At 36.1% G+C, this 22738-nt stretch overlaps 1 protein-coding gene and 1 non-coding gene across 3 annotated transcripts in view; one reads left to right on the forward strand and one right to left on the reverse strand.

Moving 5' to 3' along the window:
* Positions 1 to 22738, forward strand: part of nAChRalpha4 (nicotinic acetylcholine receptor alpha4) — a 647992-nt gene that overhangs the window by 260377 nt on the left and 364877 nt on the right. The gene's annotated exons all lie outside the window — the stretch shown is intronic.
* Positions 16020 to 16092, reverse strand: TRNAT-CGU (transfer RNA threonine (anticodon CGU)). The gene has a single exon. It is a non-coding gene; the product is annotated as a tRNA-Thr (tRNA).

A 22738-nucleotide genomic window follows, 5' to 3' on the forward strand; every position in this document is an offset into this window, starting at 1 on the left:
AAATTTTGTTTGTTGAAGTCTAAGTATGTAGATTTAATAAATCTCTTCAAAGAGTAATACGTAGACTTAGTAACAGGTCTGTAAGTAGCAGTGATGCCCTTCTTTGCTAAAGCATCCGCATTCTCGTTTCCCAGGATTCCACAATGGGATGGTATCCATTGGAATACAATTCTTTTATTGAGTGATATTAATTGAGAGAGCATTTTAGTTATTTCTGCTGTTTGAGATGAAGGTGTGTGTCTAGAGACGATTGATAGAAAAGCTGCTTTGGAGTCTGACAATATAACTGCACTCTTAAATTTATTGATGTAGCATAGAAGATTCCTGAGACATTCACTTATTGCAATGATTTCACCATCAAAATTTGTTGTTCCATATCCAAGAGATCTATAAAGTGAGAAGAGACAGCACGTAACACCTGCACCGGCACCTTGTTCTCTGGAGATCCAAGGATCCGTCGGCGTATAAATGAAGCCAGTTTTGTGGAGGGTACCTAATATTAATTGTCTCTAAAGACAATTGTTTCAGTATTTCAGTGTTTACTTCTGATTTCAGTATTTCTTCTGTTAAATTTAGATTATATTCTATATTTAATAGAGTTAAGGGGTTTGGTTTAATTTGTAAGTTTTCTTTTAAATTCGGCATATTGATTTTCTGTTTTAATTCTTGAACAATAGATATGAAACTTTTTTGAGTTTTCAATCTCAGAGAGGACTGTATGAATGCCAATTGTTTCCTGGTAATCTGATAAGTTTTTCGTATTGAATCAGTGCTTTTTCTTCTATTGTCATTTTGATGCTGTTAATATTAGTGAGGAATGTCATAGAATCTATTGGCGTTGTTTTGATTCCACCAGTAGTGAGTCTGAGAGCTTGCTTTTGAACATATTCTATGTCGTTTATGAAAGGTGAAGTAATTAATAATAATTAAGTAATGAAGTACTGAAGGACTTGAGAAAAGAATTTGAGACCAGATTTAAGATTGTTTGTTTGTGAATTTCTAAGATGTTTTGGTTATTTGTAATTATTGAAAACATCACGAACTATATTATATAACTATTATTGTAATTAATATATCAATATTGACGTATCAAAAAAATACGTACTTTAACAACCAGCAAGTTTAACTGTAATTTTATTAGTATTTAATTGAATTTTATTTCATTAAATATAGTGTAAACTTAAAAAAAAGAGAGATACCGAAAACCATTTACTAGAAATGAAGCACTGTTGTTGTATAGTTAACTGTCCGAAGACAGGTCTGAACCTCACAAGTGATACCAACAAGGCACCACTTAAAGACAACTAGGCCAGGAGATAATGGGGTAAGGTGGCCAGTTCCATGTGCTTAAATAATTACGTAACATGTATAGTTCTTCATGCTTCAGATGTCTTATTTTTACTCATTGATATAACATTAGAAAATAAATGTATTATTATTATTATTATTATTATTATTATTATTATTATTATTATTATTATAACCTACTTAAGAAATTTTATTCCTTCCGAAAACAACCGTCTATTGTGACAGTACAACTCAAAATTACTGCTTTGTAGCATTTCTCCCGCGACAGTTACAACTTAGCTCGCTCATGCTTGTAACATAATCAGCGATCGGCAATCTTCGGGAATTGCGCTTATCTCTCCTGCTGACTACGCTATCTACATTTGCTCTCTGTAACAACTTTCATACGTTGGCCTTGAGACGCCTGGTATAGACGCAAGCACATCGTTCACTTAAAAACTCCAATAATACTAAGTATTGTAGCCTCGTGAGACAAAGTACTGTCCGAATTATTATAATTATTACATTGAGGATATTATATGAGTGTAATAAAGGGCAAGGAGTTAAAGAATGCCTGGAATCCGACTGGAATACATCTTGTGTTAAGGGATCAAAGTTCTAGCTGCAATTTTTCTGCTGTTGCCAGACAGTACTAAAGCGTGGCTGGAACCTATTTATGTCTTCCCCACTTCACCACAAAATGCCCTCGAAAGCTTCGCATGTTGCCGATTAGTCATTCCACGCTCTGCTGTGGTGTTGATAACACAACGAGACGGGATTTTTCGACGCCGTCCGCTATGGTTTGTATGACAAATTGAAAACAGGCTGACTAACAGGGTGGGTTTTGAATTTCGGCGTAACTGCACTGGATCGCACAAATCATGCGCTCCCCTCAGCCACTGATGCGGACGGCACATTCGATCGGGCTAGCAGTTTATTTTTATTAACATATTGTAATTAAATTAATTAACTCCTTCGCTGTAGATAAAATGGTAGAATGTCCGACTGTGAATCAGGTTTGATACCCGGAATGGAAGTAGTGTTTCCCCTTCGTTCTTTGATGTCTTGATGAGAGGTGGTCGTACGCCGTATTGAGTAACGCGAAGCTACAATATAAGACGGGGTGGAAGAGATACAAGGGTTATAAATTCAAAGGCTACTACAAAGTGACGGAAGGATTTTCATTCTGATATCTAGCAAAGAAAGAGAATAGTTCACATTCAAATTCTTTTGCGGTTGTTTGCATTGTTATAGAACAGAGATCGGCAAATGTAGTACATTTAGTACTCATAGAATGCGACATCTCAACTCCAACCCTCTAGTTCACCTGTACCGATAGTACAGGGACATCATTTTATTTTTACTAACATTTCTAATATTAATGTGGCTATAACTTTCGATTAACGATTAAGACCCGGAAACACCGTTTGCTATCTCCTTCCAAGACTGGAGCTCGATGATACTGGCGTAACATACAAACAAATCACATTACTAGGTATAGGAGGGAAGAAAAGTAGTTCATCCATTTACGTAAACTAGGAAATATCGCGATTTTTAGTTTGATAATATTCATTACGTTTTTGTTTAATCAAAATACAGTACAGTATTAACAATAAGTGTTTTTACTCACGAACTGAGCTTTCCATGCGGACGTATTCATTATGCAGTATATATTATACTGTTACAGCACATTAGCGTACAATATAGAGAATGAAGTTAAATTGAAAAATAATCATAATATGGATATTCAAACACATTTCTGAAAATGGTTTCCGTTCATTTCCTTACAGGTTTCAGTTCTAATGTACATATTATCGCACTATAGACTATTGTACGTAATTCCAATTACAAGGTTCGTATTTATTATCAGTAACTCATGTTGAAATAATTCTGTACCTACTCTATAAAAGAGTCTTACGTACTGACCGATCCGAAAAGATAAAATTACTCAGACATGCTATCTACTGTCCGTCCAAGTGGTTACGTCGCAGCGTCGTAGAAAGGGAGGAAATCACGTGACAGTTAATTACTTAACGAGGCCCTTTTATTTAAGTTATTTTAAACAATTGTATGGGTATAATATTACGTAGACGTCCAATTCCTAACAGAAATTATTGTTCTCAGAAAAGAGCTAAGACAGCCCAGCTACTAGCATTTACAGAGAGGCGAATAGAAGCAGGTGAGGGAAACCGGTATGCGACGTAGGCAAATGGAAAATGATGCAATATTGAAAGCTCTTTCGTCGCTGGAAAACGCGAACATATTTTTGGACCGTACTGTTTACTATGACCGTAAGGCTACTATGTATATGCAGTCTTGGATCTGTGTGGAGGACGGCAGTGGCGGTTCGCAACCTCAAAAGTTGGTGAAGCTCTTTTATTAAGGGACATGATGTACGACTTACCTATTTTTTTTGTAGAATAAGTTGATTCGTGTGTCTCTAAGGAAGGAGAATTGTCACTGATGTCATGAAATGGCTACTTCCTTGTGAATCAAGCAAGTCCTTGTGATTGGAGATGCACGCCAATGATGTTAATCTCCCCTGTGCCATTGAATTGCGAAGATTTGTCTTTATGCGGTTGAGTACACAAAAAAAAAAAAAAACTTCGCTCCACTGCAACGCTTGTTGACGGTAATGTCACAATAAGGGAAAAGAGCCTATAGGTTTCTTCAATACGTCTTTGTTTTCTCTTACACGTTTTAGTGTTTGTATCAGGGGAAATGTTTTGTACTCATGATCTGCATAGAGAAGCTCTAGTTCTGTTTTCAAAGGAATTACTTTGAACAAATTTGGGAAAGTCTTTTGTAGAGCGGCAAGAGCATTAGAACGAAAAATATTAAAACACTGAACAAATTTTAAAGCATTGGCAAAAGAGCAAAACTGAAGCTGTTCAATATCTTGATATCTAGTGTTAACTTGCATAAATATGACAAGTAACTTATTTATTTGTATACTGGTATGTATTTTTTCTGTATGTGATTTGATCCTGGTTGACTGGGAGAGAAGGCCTGATGGCCTTAACTCTGCCAGGGAAAATAAAACTATTATTATAAAAATAATTGTTTGTACTTCTGAAAAAGTTCACCTTCTGACAGCTTAACATATTTTCGCCCTGAAAATTCAGCCCTTTCTTTAGCCTTTTTAAAAAAACTGACAAAACTTAATCTGTTATCACAAATTCCATCCGCGTTCCATGCCTATTTTTTTTATTCCAAATAACAAACAGGACCAACAAAACAATTTTTCCAAATAATAACTACCGCACAGCCACTCATCTTCACTGTACCTCGCACTTTTAAAATGTTTGGTGTAAGATCTTGCACCTTTCCTTTTAAACTTCTTTGCCGATATATTAGTAACAAGTGTTGGTTTCCCCGCTAACAATTTTTTTTTATTTTAGTCGGTTATTTAACGACACTGTATCAACTGCGAGGTTATTTAGCGTTGATGAGATTGGTGATAGCGAGATAGTATTTAGCGAGATGAGGCCGAGGATTCGCCACAGATTACCTGACTTTCACTTTACAGTTGGGGAAAACCTCGAAAAAACCTAACCAGGTAATCAGCCCAAGCGGGGATCGAACCCGCGCCCGAGCGCAACTTCAGACCGGCAGGCAAGCGCTTTAATCGACTGAGCTAACAATACATCTCTTTCATCACCTTCAGTCCATCGCGAAAATGGTGTCTGTAACAGGCTACACATTATATCGTTTATATGATACATTCTTCGTTGTTAATAAAAATATTTGATGAAAGAGTGATTTAAGACGGCTCTTATTCCGTCGGATCCCGGCCAACTAATCACTCATAACGAGTGCACCTCAGCACATGTGTGGACTTCAGTCCTACGTTCAAAGACATCTATGACGTATTGCAGAGGGCGGCCACTAGAGGGAACCCAAGAGTTGGAACTTAAACTGGGACAATTCTGTCCGAAACCGGGATGGGTATCCGGTGTGGTTTAGTGGATAAAGCATCAGCACGTAGAGCTGAAAACCCGGGTTCAAATCCCGGTGCGGGAGAGAATTTTTCTCCGTTTCATTACTCTTTCATTGTATGATGACGCAGAATATCTGCATGGAAATATCATATGCACTTCGGTACATTAAAATAATATAAAAAAATTGAGTCACCACTTCTAAAAATAATTATGAAACTATCACTAAAAATAAATAACTGCTTAGTTAACTTAATCTTCTAATATATCGTTTTAGCAACAAGACATAACACAGTCACTCTATGCACACGTCTCACAAACTGAAATGAAGAAGTGCAAAGAAGTGTGGACACTCATTGTATTCGCTTGCCGTTATTTTCCTTTCAAGAGAGCGAAGCCAGGAAGCGATAAGGGTGCTTGCAGCTACAAAGGAAATGTTTTATCAGCGATTCACGTACCCTCGAAGGCAGGATCTATAGAAATATTGTAAGGGTTCGTTGCCATGTTTACCCGTAAACAAATCAGCAAATTGTGAAGCTCTACCTCGGAAAGAGGGAAATAGCTGCAATCTTCACCCTTCCCCACTCTCCCTACGCCAACAGGTAGTGACAAGTTACTCTACAATGGGACTAGTGTTCCATAATGCAGAATACCTATGTGCAGAACATATCACAACGCAGAACGTAAAAGACAAAAATTAAGTGAAATTAAATAAAATATTAAAGTATTTGTAAATAAGTGAAGTTGCACTTAGTAAACGGGTGAAGCGGCGCTTCACGAGCTTCACCCGAAAAACCGCCCCTGGAGGACGGTTGAACTTCATTAGTAGAAGGGATGGAAGTGAAGAACATTCAAAAACTCAGATACAATAAAAATTGAAATAAAAATAAAATTATGTCCCTGTATCTATTACGATGTACCGAAGTACATATGATATTCATCATGTACCGATAGTGTTATTTATTTACTTCTTCTTCTTCTTCTGCACTTCACGGTATAGGCAAAATGCCTGTTCCGTCCTCACAGCATATCTCTCCATCTCTTCTTTGGTCGTCCCACGTCCCTCCTTCCAATCGGTCGGTATTGATACAGTAATTTTGGTAGTCTCGAATTGCTCATCCTATCTACGTGATATAACCAATTATTACGGTAGCTTTCAATTTGTTCGTTTATAGAAACTGTCTGCAATTCTGTTCTAATTTCTTCATTTTTAACTTTGTCCATTAGTGTGCAACCTTTGGTTCTCCTTAGAAAATACATTTCTGCACTTTGAATTTTTCTTTTTGTACTGTTCGAACTTACCCAGACTTCACTTCCATATAATAACGTTTGGACTGCCATTGTTTTGTAAAATTTCATTCTAGTTTCTTTTCTTGTTTTATTTCTTAATGTCTTATGGATGGTGCTGCATATCATCTTAAATCTGGACAGTTTAGTGTCTATGTCTTTTAAATTTCCTGAGTAGACACTCATTTCGCAACCTAAATATTTATAATTGGACACCTGCTCCAAGGGTTGTTCATCAAATATAATTTTTGATCTCATTTGCATTTTTCCCAAGAAGGCCATTATTTTAGTCTTACTTTTCGAGATTTTAAAGTTATAGTTCTTCGCTATCTGATTTACTATATGGAGAGAGTATTGTAAGTCATTTTCGGTTTTCTGTATTAAAATCACGTCATCTGCATACAATAAAATATTTATTTTTCTTTCTCTGTTTATTTTTATGCCTGGGTTAATAATGAGTTTCCATTTTTGAATAATGTCATTCATATAAATATTAAAAAGGGTTGGCGACATGCTACACCCTTGTCTAACTCCTTTATTTACTATTATTTCTTCTGTTATGTCATCCCCTGTGTTAATGATTATTTTATAATTTATATACATATTTTTCACTACATCTATTAAGTGCTGAGGGTATCCTTGTTCTTTCATTATAAACCATAACTTTTTTCTGTTTATTCGATCGAAAGCCTTTTCAAAGTCTATAAATGCGACATGAGTTTCGAGATTAAATTCCTTCCTCTTCTCAAACATCTGTTGCATGATAAACACATTATCAATTGTGGAGCGTCCGGGTCTGAAACCATTTTGTTCCTCCTCCATAAGAACTTCTGTTATTATTCTTAGCCTTTTATTTACTATTCTTGTATAGATCTTGTATATTGCATTTAAAAGGCTGATTCATCTATAATTTCTGCAGTCTTCACGGTTTCCTTTCTTAAATAGCGATATAACTTCTGCTATTTTCCATGATTCAGGAATCATTCTAGTTCTCCAACAGTTATTAATTAGTTGTAGCAGTCTTCCATGCAAAGCGTTTCCTCCATATTTTAATAGCTCCATATTGATACCATCCGGGCCTGTTGCTTTTCTGTTTTTAGTGTGTTCTATAGCTTCTTTAAGTTCTTCAAACGTAATCCCATCAATCTCTTGCATTTCCGTCTTCTTATTATTTATGTCAGTTTCACTTTCAGTTTCTTCCAACCACAATTCCTTATAGTGTTTTATCCATCTATCTTTACCTATTATATTTAATCTCGCTACATCTTTTTCGGTTTTATTCAAATGTTTGATTACTTTGTATGCGACATCTTGCCTGCCATGTATATCGTCTTCTATTTCGCTTATACATTTTTCCCACGAATTGTGATGAGCATTTCTAATTATTGTCTTTGCCTGGTTTCGTTTCTCCTTATAAATCTGTTTAGATTCTTCATTCTTTTGTTGCAGCCATTTATTTACTTATTTACTTATTTTATATTTTTACTTATTTATTTATTTATTTATTTAATATGGCGCAGTTAAGGCCATCAGGTCTTCTCTACCACACCACCAGAATACAAATAGACATATACAAGAAACATAAGAAGTAGAAGTAAAATTACAGATACAAAGACAAAAAATACAAAACCAAAAAAAGTGAGAGAAATAATATATATATATATATATATATATATATATATATACACATACAGTACTTAGCCTATACTTCTTTTTCTGCATTTCCTTTTATACTGGGAATCAGGTACATAACGAGCTAAAGTCCAATTATAGTCTACTAGCATACCACTGCCCTTGGTATCTTTTTTCTATAGTTTAAATTTCTTGATGTAAGTGCTCAACATGATCATCACTGAAATCGCCACAATTCTCGGGGAAAAAGTCAAGATGGGAGTGAAGGAAGTGAATTTTCAGGGATTTGTTACATACCCACAGTTTCATACGCCAAAAGTAAATTTTTCACTAGTTCTTCATAGTTCTCACTTCTGCGGTTAATTACTTACTTACTGGCTTTTAAGGAAACCGAAGGTTCATTGCCGCCCTCACATAAGCCCGCCATCGGTCCCTATCCTGAGCAAGATTAATCCAGTCTCTATCATCATATCCCACCTCCCTCAAGTCCATTTTAATATTATCCTTCCATCTACGTCTCGGCCTCCCCAAAGGTCTTTTTCCCTCCGGTCTCCCAACTAACACTCTATATGCATTTCTGGATTCGCCCATACGTGCTACATGCCCTGCCCATCTCAAACGTCTGGATTTAATGCTCCTAATTATGTCAGGTGAAGAATACAATGCGTGCAGTTCTGCGTTGTGTAACTTTCTCCATTCTCCTGTAACTTCATCCCCCTTAGCCCCAAATATTTTCCTAAGCACCTTATTCTCAAACACCCTTAACCTATCTTCCTCTCTCAGAGTGAGAGTCCAAATTTCACAACCATACATAACAACCGGTAATATAACTGTTTCATAAATTCTAACTTTCAGATTTTTTGACAGGAGACTAGATGATAAAAGCTTCTGAACCGAATAATAACACGCATTTCCCATATTTATTCTGCGTTTAATTTCCTCCCGAGTGTCATTTATATTTGTTACTGTTGCTCCAAGAGATTTGAATTTTTCCACCCCTTCGAAGGATAGATCTCCAATTGTTTAAATTTCCATTTCGTACAATATTCTGGTCACGAGACATAATCATATACCTTGTCTTTTCGGGATTTACTTCCAAACCAATCGCTTTACTTGCGTCAAGTAAAATTCCCGTGTTTTCCCTAATCGTTTGTGGATTTTCTCCTAGCTTATTCACGTCATCCGCATAGACAAGAAGCTGATGTAACCCGTTCAATTCCAAACCCTGCCTGTTATCCTGAACTTTCCTAATGGCATATTCTAAAGCGAAGTTAAAAGGTAAAGGTGATAGTGCATCTCCCTGGTTTAGCCCGCAGTGAATTGGAAAAGCATCAGATAGAAACTGACCTATACGGACTCTGCTGTATGTTTCACTGAGACACATTTTAATTAATCGAACTAGTTTCTTGGGAATACCAAATTCAATAAGAATATCATATAACACTTCCCTATTAACCGAGTCATATGCCTTTTTGAAATCTATGAATAACTGATGTACTGTACCCTTATACTCCCATTTTTTCTCCATTATCTGTCCAACAGAAAAAATCTGATCAATAGTCGATCGATTACACCTAAAACCACACTGATGATCCCCAATAATTCCATCTAAGTACAGAGTTAATCTTCTCAAAAGAATATTGGACAAAATTTTGTACGACGTCAACAAAAGTGATATCCCTCGAAAGTTACCACAGTTGGTTTTGTACCCCTTCTTAAAAATAGGTACAATTATGGACTCCTTCCAATGTTCTGTTACAATTTCCTTTTCCCAAATAGCAAGTACAAATTTATAAATTTCGCTATATAATGCACTTCCACCCTCTTGTATTAATTCTGCTGGAATTTGATCGATACCTGGAGACTTGTACTTTTTCACATTTTGTATCGCAATTTCGACCTCTGAAAGCGTGGGTTCGGGTATAAATGGCTCAGCAGTTTGTATTTCAATTTCGTCCCGATCATTTCTATTTGGCCTATGTACATTTAGTAGTTGCGCAAAATAGTTTTTCCATCTGTTTAGGATTGATGGAGAGTCTGCAAGCAAGTCACCATTCTCATCCTTGATCACGTTTACTCTTGGCTGATATCCGTTCTTAAATTCCTTTATACCCTTATATAAATCTCGAATGTTTTTATTCTTAGTATTTGTTTCTACCTCATTCAGTTTTTCCTTCAGGTAACCTCTCTTTTTATTCCTAAGTGTACGACTTGCTTCCCGTCTTTCATTGAAATAATTATTTCTCTTCTCCTCAACTGGATCCTGTAAGAATTTTAATTTTGCCTGTTTACTTCTTTCTACTACCATGCAACAATCTTCATCAAACCACGGTTTCTTTTTCTTAGTTTCATAATAACCTATGCTCTGCTCAGCTGCAATTTTGATACTATCTCTGATATTTTCCCACACGCTATTAACATCTAATTCTTTCTCAACTTCGTCGGAACTTTCTAAAGTGGCAAACCTATTCGAAATTTCGACCTAATAATTTTGCTTAGTTTCCTCGTCCTTTAATTTCAAAATATTGAATTTAGTAATATTAACTTGTTGCTCTTCTCGCTTGGCTACTGATAGTCTTTCTCTTAATTCTCCATTTACGAAATAATGGTCAGAATTACAGTCTGCACCCCTGAAAGTTAGAATGTCTACTGTACTAGTGTGTCTCCGTATATCCATCAAGATATGATATATTTGGTTGTGTGTCAATCCATCTAGAGAAGTCCAAGTATATTTATGTATATCCTTATGGGAGAATGTTGTACTTTTGACAATTAAATTTTTCGATGTGGCAAAGTTGACTAATCTAACTCCATTGTCACTACTAGTTACGTGTAGGCTCTCTTTTCCAATAGTTGGTCTAAAAATATCCTCCCGTCTTACTTTAGCGTTGAAATCCCCCCATAAAATTTCCATGTGATATCTAGGTAACTGATCAAAAGTATGTTCCAATTCCTCATAGAAGCTATCCTTTATATGGTCGTCTTTCTCTTCTGTAGGGGCGTGAGCGTTTATAACTATGATGTCGCACCATCTACCCTTAAGTACTAAATATGATAACCTGTCACTGATAAATTCGACCTTTTTTACTGCTGATTTTATTCTTTTATGAACAAAGAATCCTGTTCCTAATTGGTGATTATTGTTTCCTTCCCCATAATACAACAAATAATCTCCTATTTGAGATATGCCATTCCCATCTAACCTAACCTCTTGTACTCCTACGAAGTCGATTCTATATCTAGCTAGTTCTTTTGTTACTAATGTTACCCGTCCTGTTCTATAAAGACTAGTTACGTTCCAAGTGCCAAATCTTAAAACCTTATTCCCTTGCTGTGGTCGTGCCAGAGAATCAGTCCTATTCCGAGGCTTATTGTAGGGATTCGTAACACGCTGTATTTTACGGTGATGGGTTGTTAGCCATTCGCCCAACCCCCAAGCTGGAAGACCACCCCTTATCGGCTGTCCACGACTGCTTATTTAATATATTCACAGCTACCCTCCATATCTGGAAGCCGTCTTCTCTATCCGCAACCTGAGGACGCGCCATGCGGTGGTGATAGGGACCCACAATACATGCCTCACTTCTGCGGTTACCAAGAAAATTTAATACAACCTCTTTGAATGCAATCCAGGCGGCTCTCTTCCTTCCAACAAAGATTCGAAGTAATTGTCCTTCATTATTTCTCTAATTTGTGGTCCATTGAAAACTCCCTCTTTTATTTTTGAGTCACTAATAGCACGATAAATTTTCTTGGATATGTTTAAATACTTCAGTTTCATGATTCAACCCTTTAACAAAATACTTCATTAACCCTAACTTAATGTGTAGAGGGGGTAAAACTTACTTTGCTTTGAGGTACAAGGGATTGATGTACAATATTTTTCTTCCCCGGCTCTAATGATTGTCGTGTAGGCTCTATTTTCATTTTTTAATTTTTATCTCGAACACGACTGTCCCATTCGCACAGAAAACAGCAAAATATTTTGTAGCCTAATTGGATTCCAAGAAGTAATGCTATAACCTTCAAATCAGCAAATATAAACCCTTCGTACTTTGAATATTATCATTAAAGCACACTTTAAAAAAATACATCTTACACAGAATAATAACACCACGGAAATCTCCTGATAAACTGAAGTGATTTCATACGGCGAACCTGTTTCTCCCCCTCCAAATTGAACCGAAAAGTGCAATAAAATTATTTCCGCTTCTACAAATGATTTTGACAGGGTGGTGTATTGCAAAATATAAACTGCAATAATGCCATTAAAGCTCACAGTGGAAAAAATACACAACTCAAGTAAAATCAGGTAAACTCAAGCGAATTCATACCGCGAACCTGTTTCACCCACTTCAAATAGATTCGTAAAAGGGCAATAAAATAGTTTCTGTTTCTACAAGTGCTTCTAACTTGGTGGCCTACTTATACTAATATTGTTTTCACATAATGGGTTTCACATTTGTAAAATAAAGTAGTTACACACGAAATACGATGATTTTGAAATAAAATTAATAGAAAATTAATTGTATTATATCGAAAACCCTTGTAATTTGTTATTTTTGAATTCAGGAGGTCGAAATTAGTAAGAATTTGTTAGTTTTATGTCTGGCGCAAAATGACTGTTGACCAGTGTATTTATGGTGTTTGTTGCGAATCATTTAGAACTTCAGTTCCTCCTAGGCCTAGCCATATTGTTAAATAGAATTAGGATCCCTTGTCGTAATACGCATTTTTACGCTTGAGTGAACCGAATCAAAGTGCAGTACGTACATTTTAACGTTCAATTAATTTTAAATATCCATTTTGAAAAAAACATATAAAATAATATTGTCATGTACTGTACATATACATATGTATATTTTAATAATTACATATATTTGGAAGGGGCGGCCGGGTAGCTCAGTTGGTAGAGTAGCTGGCTACGGACTGGAAGGTCCGGGGTTCGATCCCGAGTGATGACGGGATTTTTCTCGTTTCCAAACTTTCAGAACGGCCTCCTATAAAACTGAGTACCGGGTCTTTCCCGGGGTAAAAGGCGGTCAAAATGTGGTGCCGACCACAACACATCATTCTAGTTCCGAGGTCATGGAAAGCATGGGGCTCTACCTCCCTTGCCTCCCCCCAAGTGCCTTCATGGCATGTGACGGGGATACCTTTACCTTTACCTTTACCTTTACCATATGTGTGGACTACTTCTATCTCCATGTCGGCATAAAAGTATTAATTCTTCAAAAACGAGCAAAATGGTATTAAACTTTTTTGTTCGTTATATTTCAAGGAATCACACCCTACAATTAATGCACTACCTTACCTTCCACCCTGTGTGAGCATATACGTATATATATATATATATATATATATATATATATATATATAATTACTACTTCTACTTTCATTTATATAAATGGAGTGCACATCCTTTTATCTGGATGCAAATTCAATTTTTTCAGGTTTCTACTACGTACATCTTTACAATAATAAATTAGTTAATATTTTGCACACGATAACTGAGTTGTTGCAAGACGCGTAAGATGAATAATGAGAAAGTTTTCCCACCTTAGTAAACTAATTCTTTCTCATTAGATCCTGGCATGTGATTTATCATTTTGTATTATGAAGAAGATATTGCAAGTGAAATTTTTCTGTTGAAACACGATCCAACTAATGTGCCTTGATTTTAACTGAAATGGCGTCTTTCCCGCTCATAGAATTTTTGAAGGAGAGATGGAAAAATACAACATAATTTGAAAACGTCCAAGAAATCAATACAGAATAGGTTTATTCTTTAACATCATCATCATCATCATCATCATCATCATTATCATTATCATCATCATCTACAAGGATTAATATTATTAGGCCGTTCCGTCATCAAGGGAGATTGTTGAATTAGGCCTAGGTCCTTCAAACTTATCTTATTATTGGTGCTTTTGGATTTTTTATTGTTTTTACTTGATTATTTAACGACGAGGTCATTTAGCGTCGATAGCATTGGTGACAGTAAGATGGCATTTGGCGAGATGAGGCCGAGGATTCGCTATAGATTACCTGACAATCGCCTTATGGTTGAGGAAAACCTTGGAAAATGCCCAACCAGGTAATCAGCCCAAGCGGGAATCGAACCCGCGCCCGAGCGCATTTGTGGATCAGCAGGCAAGCGCCTTAGCCGACTGAGCTACGCCGGTGGCTGCTTTTGGTTTACACTAGTAAAATTCTTTTGCAAATTTTATTTGATTCCATCGATCCGACTTCTCTATTGAATACATGGAATTTATACAATTTCAGTTGCATTAAAACAGTTCTACATATGTATTATTCTTAAAGGTATACAGGATGTTAAAAAAGTTTCCAATATTTTAGGAGGTGCTAGTATGCATCAAAACAAGAAAATAATGTACAATAAACATGGGTCCTACAACATATACTTTCTGAGATCTGAAAACTTGTTCATAAGACGTGCTCAATGTGACGTCCATTCATGGCAATGCATTCCTCTGAACTAGGGCGTAAGGAATCACGCACTCTTTGAAATTGACCTGACTCTTTGATGTGTCCGCATAACCAAAAGTCTAGGGGATTTAGGTTTGGGGAACGAGCAGGCCAAGGTGTGAGGCTTCCCGACCAATCCAGCGTTCCTGAAATATCAGCGTCAGGTGTTCACGCACATTGCGGAAAAAAGTGCTGGTGCGCCATCGTACATGAACCACATCTTTAGTCTCTACTGACAAGGCAGATTCTGCAGCAAGGCAGGCAATACGTTAATAAGATAGACCTGAAAGTCTCTGTGGTAGCACGTATGGTCCAATTAATTTATCATCAAGAACGCTTGCCCATACGCTGATTGAGAATCGGTGCTGATGCCTTGATTCTTCAACTGCATAGGGATTTTCATCAGCCTACACATGCTGATTACGATAATTCACAACACCATCTCTGCTGAACCCCGCTCATATCCACAACCAGACTTTTTTTCAGTATTCCTTACGACGTATCATTATACCATGCCAGGGGTGTGAACTACGGTATGATTATCTGGTAGTCTGCTGTATTGTAGGGAAGAAAATTGCATTGTATTGTATTGTATTTATTAACATTCCATGGTATTCATACATTGCTTCGCAGCTAGAATATGGAAAAAGTCAAAAAACGTAATACTATTATAAAGTCTTAATTTACAATCACAGTTTACATGAAATATATACAGAAGAGATTTACAATATAGTCTACTATTACAACAAAAAGTTTTAGTATCAATTTCATGAAGCGTTATTGAATGTCATGAATTCACCTACAGAATAGAAGGCATGAGATATTAGGCTCTTCTTTAATTTCGCCCTAAATAATCTTATGTTTTGAGTTTCATTTTTTATATCGATAGAGAAGCTATTAAAAATTTTTACTGCCATACAACGCACTCCTTTTTGATAGCATGATAGACTTGCTGATGGAGTACGAAAGTCATTTTTGACGTGTATTTATACCATGAACAGTTCAATTAGTTAGAAAGTTTTCACAATTACATCAGAGGACGATTATTAATTAAAAGATATACTGACAAGCCATGGGAATTATTTGTAGATTTTTGAAAATAGTCCTACACGATTTCCTAGATTTGGCACCTACTATTATTCTAATTACTCTTTTTGTAATATAAATATATTGTTATTATCTGTGGAATTTCCCCAGAATATTATTCCAAAACTCATTACCGAGTGAAAGTATGCAAAGTATATTGTTTTTAAGATATTGATATTTGCTATCTTTTACATAGATCTAATAGCAAAACATGCTGAATTTATTGTAGATTTATTAATTTGTCATACAGAATAATATCTGTAACATTAACAATTAATATTTGAGGAGAAAAATTCGTTCCGGCGCCGGGGATCGAACCCGGGTCCTTGGTTATACGTACCAAGCGCTCTGACCTCTGAGCTACGCCGAATTGAACCCACACACCGGCGCCAGAACGAATTTTTCTCCTCAAATATTAATTGTCAATTTTACAGATATAATTCTGTATGAATAATTGAAGCGTCGGCTGGAACAACGTTGTAAGTTACATTGGGTAAAATTTACAGGAGCTGCAAAAATGGGTACACGTACAACGTTGTTCTTATAGGGTAGCAACCATTTGAGTGGAAAAATTTCATATACTGCATTGACGGACAGTTACAAGTCAAAGAGTATAGCAAGATAACATGACCTACAGCATTATTACCCATGTATTGTGGGTCCCTATCACCACCGCATGGCGCGTCCTCAGGTTGCGGATAGAGGAGACGGCCTCTAGATATGGAGGGTAGCTGTGAATATATTGAATAAGCAGTCGTGGACAGCCGATAAGGGGTGGTCCTCCAGCGTGGAGGTTGGGCGAAGGGCTAACAACCCATCACCGTAAAAAAAACAGCTTGTTACGAAACCCTACAATAAGCCTCGGAATAGGACTGATTCTCTGGCACGACCACAGCAAAGGAATAAGGTTTTGAGATTTGGCACTTGGAACGTAACTAGTCTTTATAGAACAGGAGGGTTAACATTAGTAGCAAAAGAACTAGCTAGATAGACAATCGACTTCGTGGGAGTACAAGAGGTTAGGTTAGATGGGAATGGCATATCTCAAATAGGAGATTACTTGTTGTATTATGGGGAAGGAAACAATAATCACCAATTAGGAACAGGATTCTTTGTTCATAAAAGAATAAAATCAGCGGTAAAAAAGGTCGAATTTATCAGTGACAGGTTATCATATTTAGTACTTAAGGGTAGATGGTGCGACATCATAGTTATAAACGCTCACGCCCCTACAGAAGAGAAAGACGACCATATAAAGGATAGCTTCTATGAGGAATTGGAACATACTTTTGATCAGTTACCTAGATATCACATGGAAATTTTATGGGGGGATTTCAACGCTAAAGTAGGACGGGAGGATATTTTTAGACCAACTATTGGAAAAGAGAGCCTACACGTAACTAGTAGTGACAATGGAGTTAGATTAGTCAACTTTGCCACATCGAAAAATTTAATTGTCAAAAGTACAACATTCTCCCATAAGGATATACATAAATATACTTGGACTTCTCTAGATGGATTGACACACAACCAAATATATCATATCTTGATAGATATACGGAGAAACACTAGTACAGTAGATATTCTAACTTTCAGGGGTGCAGACTGTAATTCTGACCATTATTTCGTAAATGGAGAATTAAGAGAAAGACTATCAGTAGCCAAGCGAGAAGAGCAACAAGTTAATATTACTAAATTCAATATTTTGAAATTAAAGGACGAGGAAACTAAGCAAAATTATCAGGTCGAAATTTCGAATAGGTTTGCCACTTTAGAAAGTTCCGACGAAGTTGAGAAAGAATTAGATGTTAACAGCGTGTGGGAAAATATCAGAGATAGTATCAAAATTGCAGCTGAGCAGAGCATAGGTTATTATGAAACTAAGAAAAAGAAACCGTGGTTTGATGAAGATTGTTGCATAGTAGTAGAAAGAAGTAAACAGGCAAAATTGAAATTCTTACAGGATCCAGTTGAGGAGAAGAGAGATAATTATTTCAATGAAAGACGGGAAGCAAGTCGTACACTTAGGAATAAAAAGAGAGGTTACTTGAAGGAAAAACTGAATGAGGTAGAAACAAATACTAAGAATAAAAACATTCGAGATTTATATAAGGGTATAAAGGAATTTAAGAACGGATATCAGCCAAGAGTAAACGTGATCAAGGATGAGAATGGTGACTTGCTTGCAGACTCTCCATCAATCCTAAACAGATGGAAAAACTATTTTGCGCAACTACTAAATGTACATAGGCCAAATAGAAATGATCGGGACGAAATTGAAATACAAACTGCTGAGCCATTTATACCCGAACCCACGCTTTCAGAGGTCGAAATTGCGATACAAAATGTGAAAAAGTACAAGTCTCCAGGTATCGATCAAATTCCAGCAGAATTAATACAAGAGGGTGGAAGTGCATTATATAGCGAAATTTATAAACTTGTACTTGCTATTTGGAAAAAAGAAATTGTAACAGAACATTGGAAGGAGTCCATAATTGTACCTATTTTTAAGAAGGGGGACAAAACCAAGTGTGGTAACTTTCGAGGGATATCACTTTGTTGACGTCGTACAAAATTTTGTCCAATATTCTTTTGAGAAGATTAACTCTGTACGTAGATGGAATTATTGGGGATCATCAGTGTGGTTTTAGGTGTAATAGATCGACTATTGATCAGATTTTTTCTGTTGGACAGATAATGGAAAAAAAATGGGAGTATAAGGGTACAGTACATCAGTTATTCATAGATTTCAAAAAGGCATATGACTCGGTTAATAGGGAAGTGTTATATGATATTCTTATTGAATTTGGTATTCCCAAGAAACTAGTTCGATTAATTAAAATGTGTCTCAGTGAAACATACAGCAGAGTCCGTATAGGTCAGTTTCTATCTGATGCTTTTCCAATTCACTGCTGGCTAAACCAGGGAGATGCACAATCACATTTACTTTTTAACTTCGCTTTAGAATATGCCATTTGGAAAGTTCAGGATAACAGGCAGGGTTTGGAATTGAACGGGTTACATCAGCTTCTTGTCTATGCGGATGACGTGAATAAGCTAGGAGAAAATCCAAAAACGATTAGGGAAAACACGGGAATTTTACTTGACGCAAGTAAAGCGATAGGTTTGGAAGTAAATCCCGAAAAGACAAACTGTATGATTATGTCTCGTGACCAGAATATTGTACGAAATGGAAATATAAAAATTGGAGATCTAACCTTCGAAGGGGTGGAAAAATTCAAATCTCTTGGAGCAACAGTAACAAATATAAATGACACTCGGGAGGAAATTAAACGCAGAATAAATATGGGAAATGCATGTTATTATTCGGTTGAGAAGCTTTTATCTTTCAGTCTGCTGTCAAAAATGCTGAAAGTTAGGATTTATGAAACAGTTATATTACCGGTTGTTCTGTATGGTTGTGAAACTTGGACTCTCACTCTGAGAGAAGAACATAGGTTAAGGGTGTTTGAGAATAAGTTGCTTGGGAAAATATTTGGGGCTGAGCAGGATGAAGTTACAGGAGAATGGAGAAAGTTACACAACGCAGAACTACACGCATTGTATTCTTCACCTGACATAATTAGGAACATTAAATCCAGACGTTTGAGAGGGGCAGGGCATGTATCACATATGGGCGAATCCAGAAATGCATATAGAGTGTTAGTTGGGAGACCGGAGGGAAAACGACGTTTGGGGAGGCCGAGACGTAGATGGGAAGATAATATTAAAATGGACTTGAGGGAGGTGGGATATGATGATAGAGACTGGATTAATCTTGCACAGGATAGGGACCGATGGCGGGCTTATGTGAGGGCGGCAATGAACCTTCGGTTTCCTTAAAAGCCATTTGTAAGTAACAACATTATTATACGGAAACACGCGGAATGAATATTTTGTAATTTACAACGTTGTTCCAGCCGACGCTTCAATTAATAAATTTATAATATTCTCATAGCTGTAGTGCATAGTCTGTACAGATTACTGTGCACTTAACTGCGGAATCCCGGCCAAACAATCACTCAGCTGAGTGCGCTCCTAGTATAATGGCAGTAGACATTGGACATATGCGTCAACATATATGCCTAACTTGGAGTCAGGCCACAAAGGGAAACATTGAAGGAGGAGAATTCGATCCGGTACTGTGGATTGAATTCGGCGTAGCTCAGGGTCAGAGCGCTTAGTACGTAGAACCAAGGACCCGGGTTCAATCCCCGGTGCCGGAACGTATTGTTCTTCTCAAATATTACATCCTGAATTTAGTTTGAGGGTAATTTCTTTAATATGATTTTTCCAATGTAACACATTATCGATTTTTAAGCCATAAAATGCTGATGCCTTGCTTCTTCAACTGCATGGGGACTTTCATCAGCCCACACATGCTGATGTCATAAATGGACGTCACATTGAGCACCTCCTATGAACAAGTGATCAAATCTCAGAAAGTATGTTGTAGGAGCCATGTTTATTAGACATTTTATTGTTTTGATGCATACCATGACCTCCTAAAATATTGGATACTTTTTTTAACACCCTGTATTATTTTCTGAACAAAATTATTATTGTGGTGGAATATCCTTATACCACTTTTTACACGATATATTTCTTGATCTTGGACGCAGGAATGTATAACTAAATACCTATTATAATAATAATTGTCAATTAACGATAATAATATTGATAATAATCATGATAAGAATACATTATTACTAGTGGCTTGTGCAGCAAATGCTGCAAACTAAGTTCATTAAACGTTCAAATAAACATTGTTCAGATTTATTTTCAATTAAGAATACCAGACATCTTGAAAGTTATTTGCTTCCATAATAATGAAACATGCTCCCTCTGAATGGTTTATTTTATGCCAAATACTTTTTCTTGAACCTATACTCCTTCAGTTTTTTTTAATTTGAGCGCGAAAACGCAAGTAACAATGTCAGGTAGATCAGTCGGTTTTTCATGTGAGAGTAAAGCAATAGTTATTTCAGGTCATTGCGAATTGTAGATGAAAATTAAAAAAAAGTCAGGTTTGCTATGCTTTCGAACAATAGACTGCATGTTTCGTAAACTACTTTGATATGTATAGGGTAAAATCATTTTATCCTGCTAAGAGATCTTGTTAAAATGATCGGGAAAATACAAAATCTTGTAGGCCTCTTATTTTATCAGTAAGTAATACCTTTAGGTATTTCCTTAAGAACTCTAAGTTTTGCGCTCTCTCAAGCCAAAACTGAAGAGAATCACGCATATAAATATCTACACCACACTGCCATTAAATATATGAAAAAGACCCAACCCCACTTGATTAACAACTATAAAAATATTTGATTTTTAATAACAATATTATTATCTTAGGTAAGTTTTATAGTTTTCAGTAACATACTGTATCCATAGCCGCCACTCAGTAAATTACATAAATCAATATCTAATTTAAGATATTCTCTACATCTACTTATATAGCCCCAAAACGTTTCACTTTCATATCATCAATATGGCATTAATATGTATAATTATTGAAAAATAGTCACATCATGGCATTAACTATAATAATGTTTTATTTCTAATGGTAATAATGTTATCAAACCACCTCAAGTTTTGTAGTTTTTAATATCCAATACACAGCTGTACTCAGAAAATTAGACACCACCGAATCAGACCTGTAAATTGTTTTTAGTAAGGCTTGAAATTTTTAATAACCAATTTAATTTGAGCTCTAAATATGTCAGCATTCTTGCAGATCATAGCCTTCGTGCAATATTGTTTACTGTAGTCTGTGTTTTGTTTTATTCTGAAATGCAATTAGTGACGACAGATAGATTTTAGAAAATAGGAAAATTGTGTTGAAAAATTGACATTTCGCTGAAAACTACTATTTTTCTGAAAAACTTTGGATTCCAAGCTTCAAAATGAGGGGTCATTTATTAAAATCCGTTCAGCCGTTTTCCCGTAATTTCCATTGCCAATTCAAATTATATATATATATATATATATATATATATATATATATATAGATTTATTAAGTAAATCTGTTTACCTAAAGATGCAGCCATATAATTCGCTCTGATGAGGAACGAAATTCAATTTTCATTTAACAGTGAGTATCCATTACCTTGGACGCAATTGACTTGCTATAGTTGCTGTAGTTAATTCTGTTACCACCTACGCCATCACTACTTGCTCACTAACGAGATTTAACCAGTCGTAGTTCAATTAGCTAACGTGATATTACCAAAAATATTGGGAATGGAATCCTCGGGCATATTCTATCAAATAGGCTATACGCTGGATGAGGCGGCTTGTGATATAGGTTTTCTCGAAGTGGTTCTGTTCCTCATGTCGTTCTTATTTAAATATCGTTCCATTAATATCGTCCTAATTGCCTTATCGTTGTCTCTGATTGGCCTTTATTTAAAAATGAAAGTAAGACAAAGCTTTCTTATCACCAGGGAAAGGAAATTCATGCCCTAAAAACGTGAAGAATATGCATGCATTTATGCCGAAAAAATAGATAAAATATGCTACAAAATATGCATTGTCAGTCTGAGATTATTTTAACAGAATAATGAGGTATAGATAACTTACGTTTAGTCTATGGATTTTGAAGTGCTTGCCTCATTGCTGAATGCTCCATTTATGCTGTTACAGTTCACAACTAAGCAGTGACGTATGTTTTCTGTTGTCATTCTTCGCCTGTTGTCTCTCAGCATAGCTTTGTAGCGCGAAAAAATTCATTCTACGTCAAAAGAAGTAAGAAGAGCTTGCACAAAAACTGTGAACTGTTCTATAGAAAATTTTGTTGGTTTTTGGGGTGTCTTTCCTTCGAGAATACCTTGAATTTCTTTAAGTTGATAATAGCCAGGGTTTTTGGAAAGAATATTTGCTGTTTTCTCGTTCACTTTATCTCCTACATTTCCTGGAACTGATGTTAAACTGAATATTGTTCCATCGAAATCTGCTGAAGACTGCACTAAAGGAATACCAATTGCTAACTTGAGAGGCTCCCTATGAGGGCGTCA

This window comes from Periplaneta americana, chromosome 16 (assembly GCF_040183065.1).
Source record: "Periplaneta americana isolate PAMFEO1 chromosome 16, P.americana_PAMFEO1_priV1, whole genome shotgun sequence".
Taxonomy (NCBI): domain Eukaryota; kingdom Metazoa; phylum Arthropoda; class Insecta; order Blattodea; family Blattidae; genus Periplaneta; species Periplaneta americana.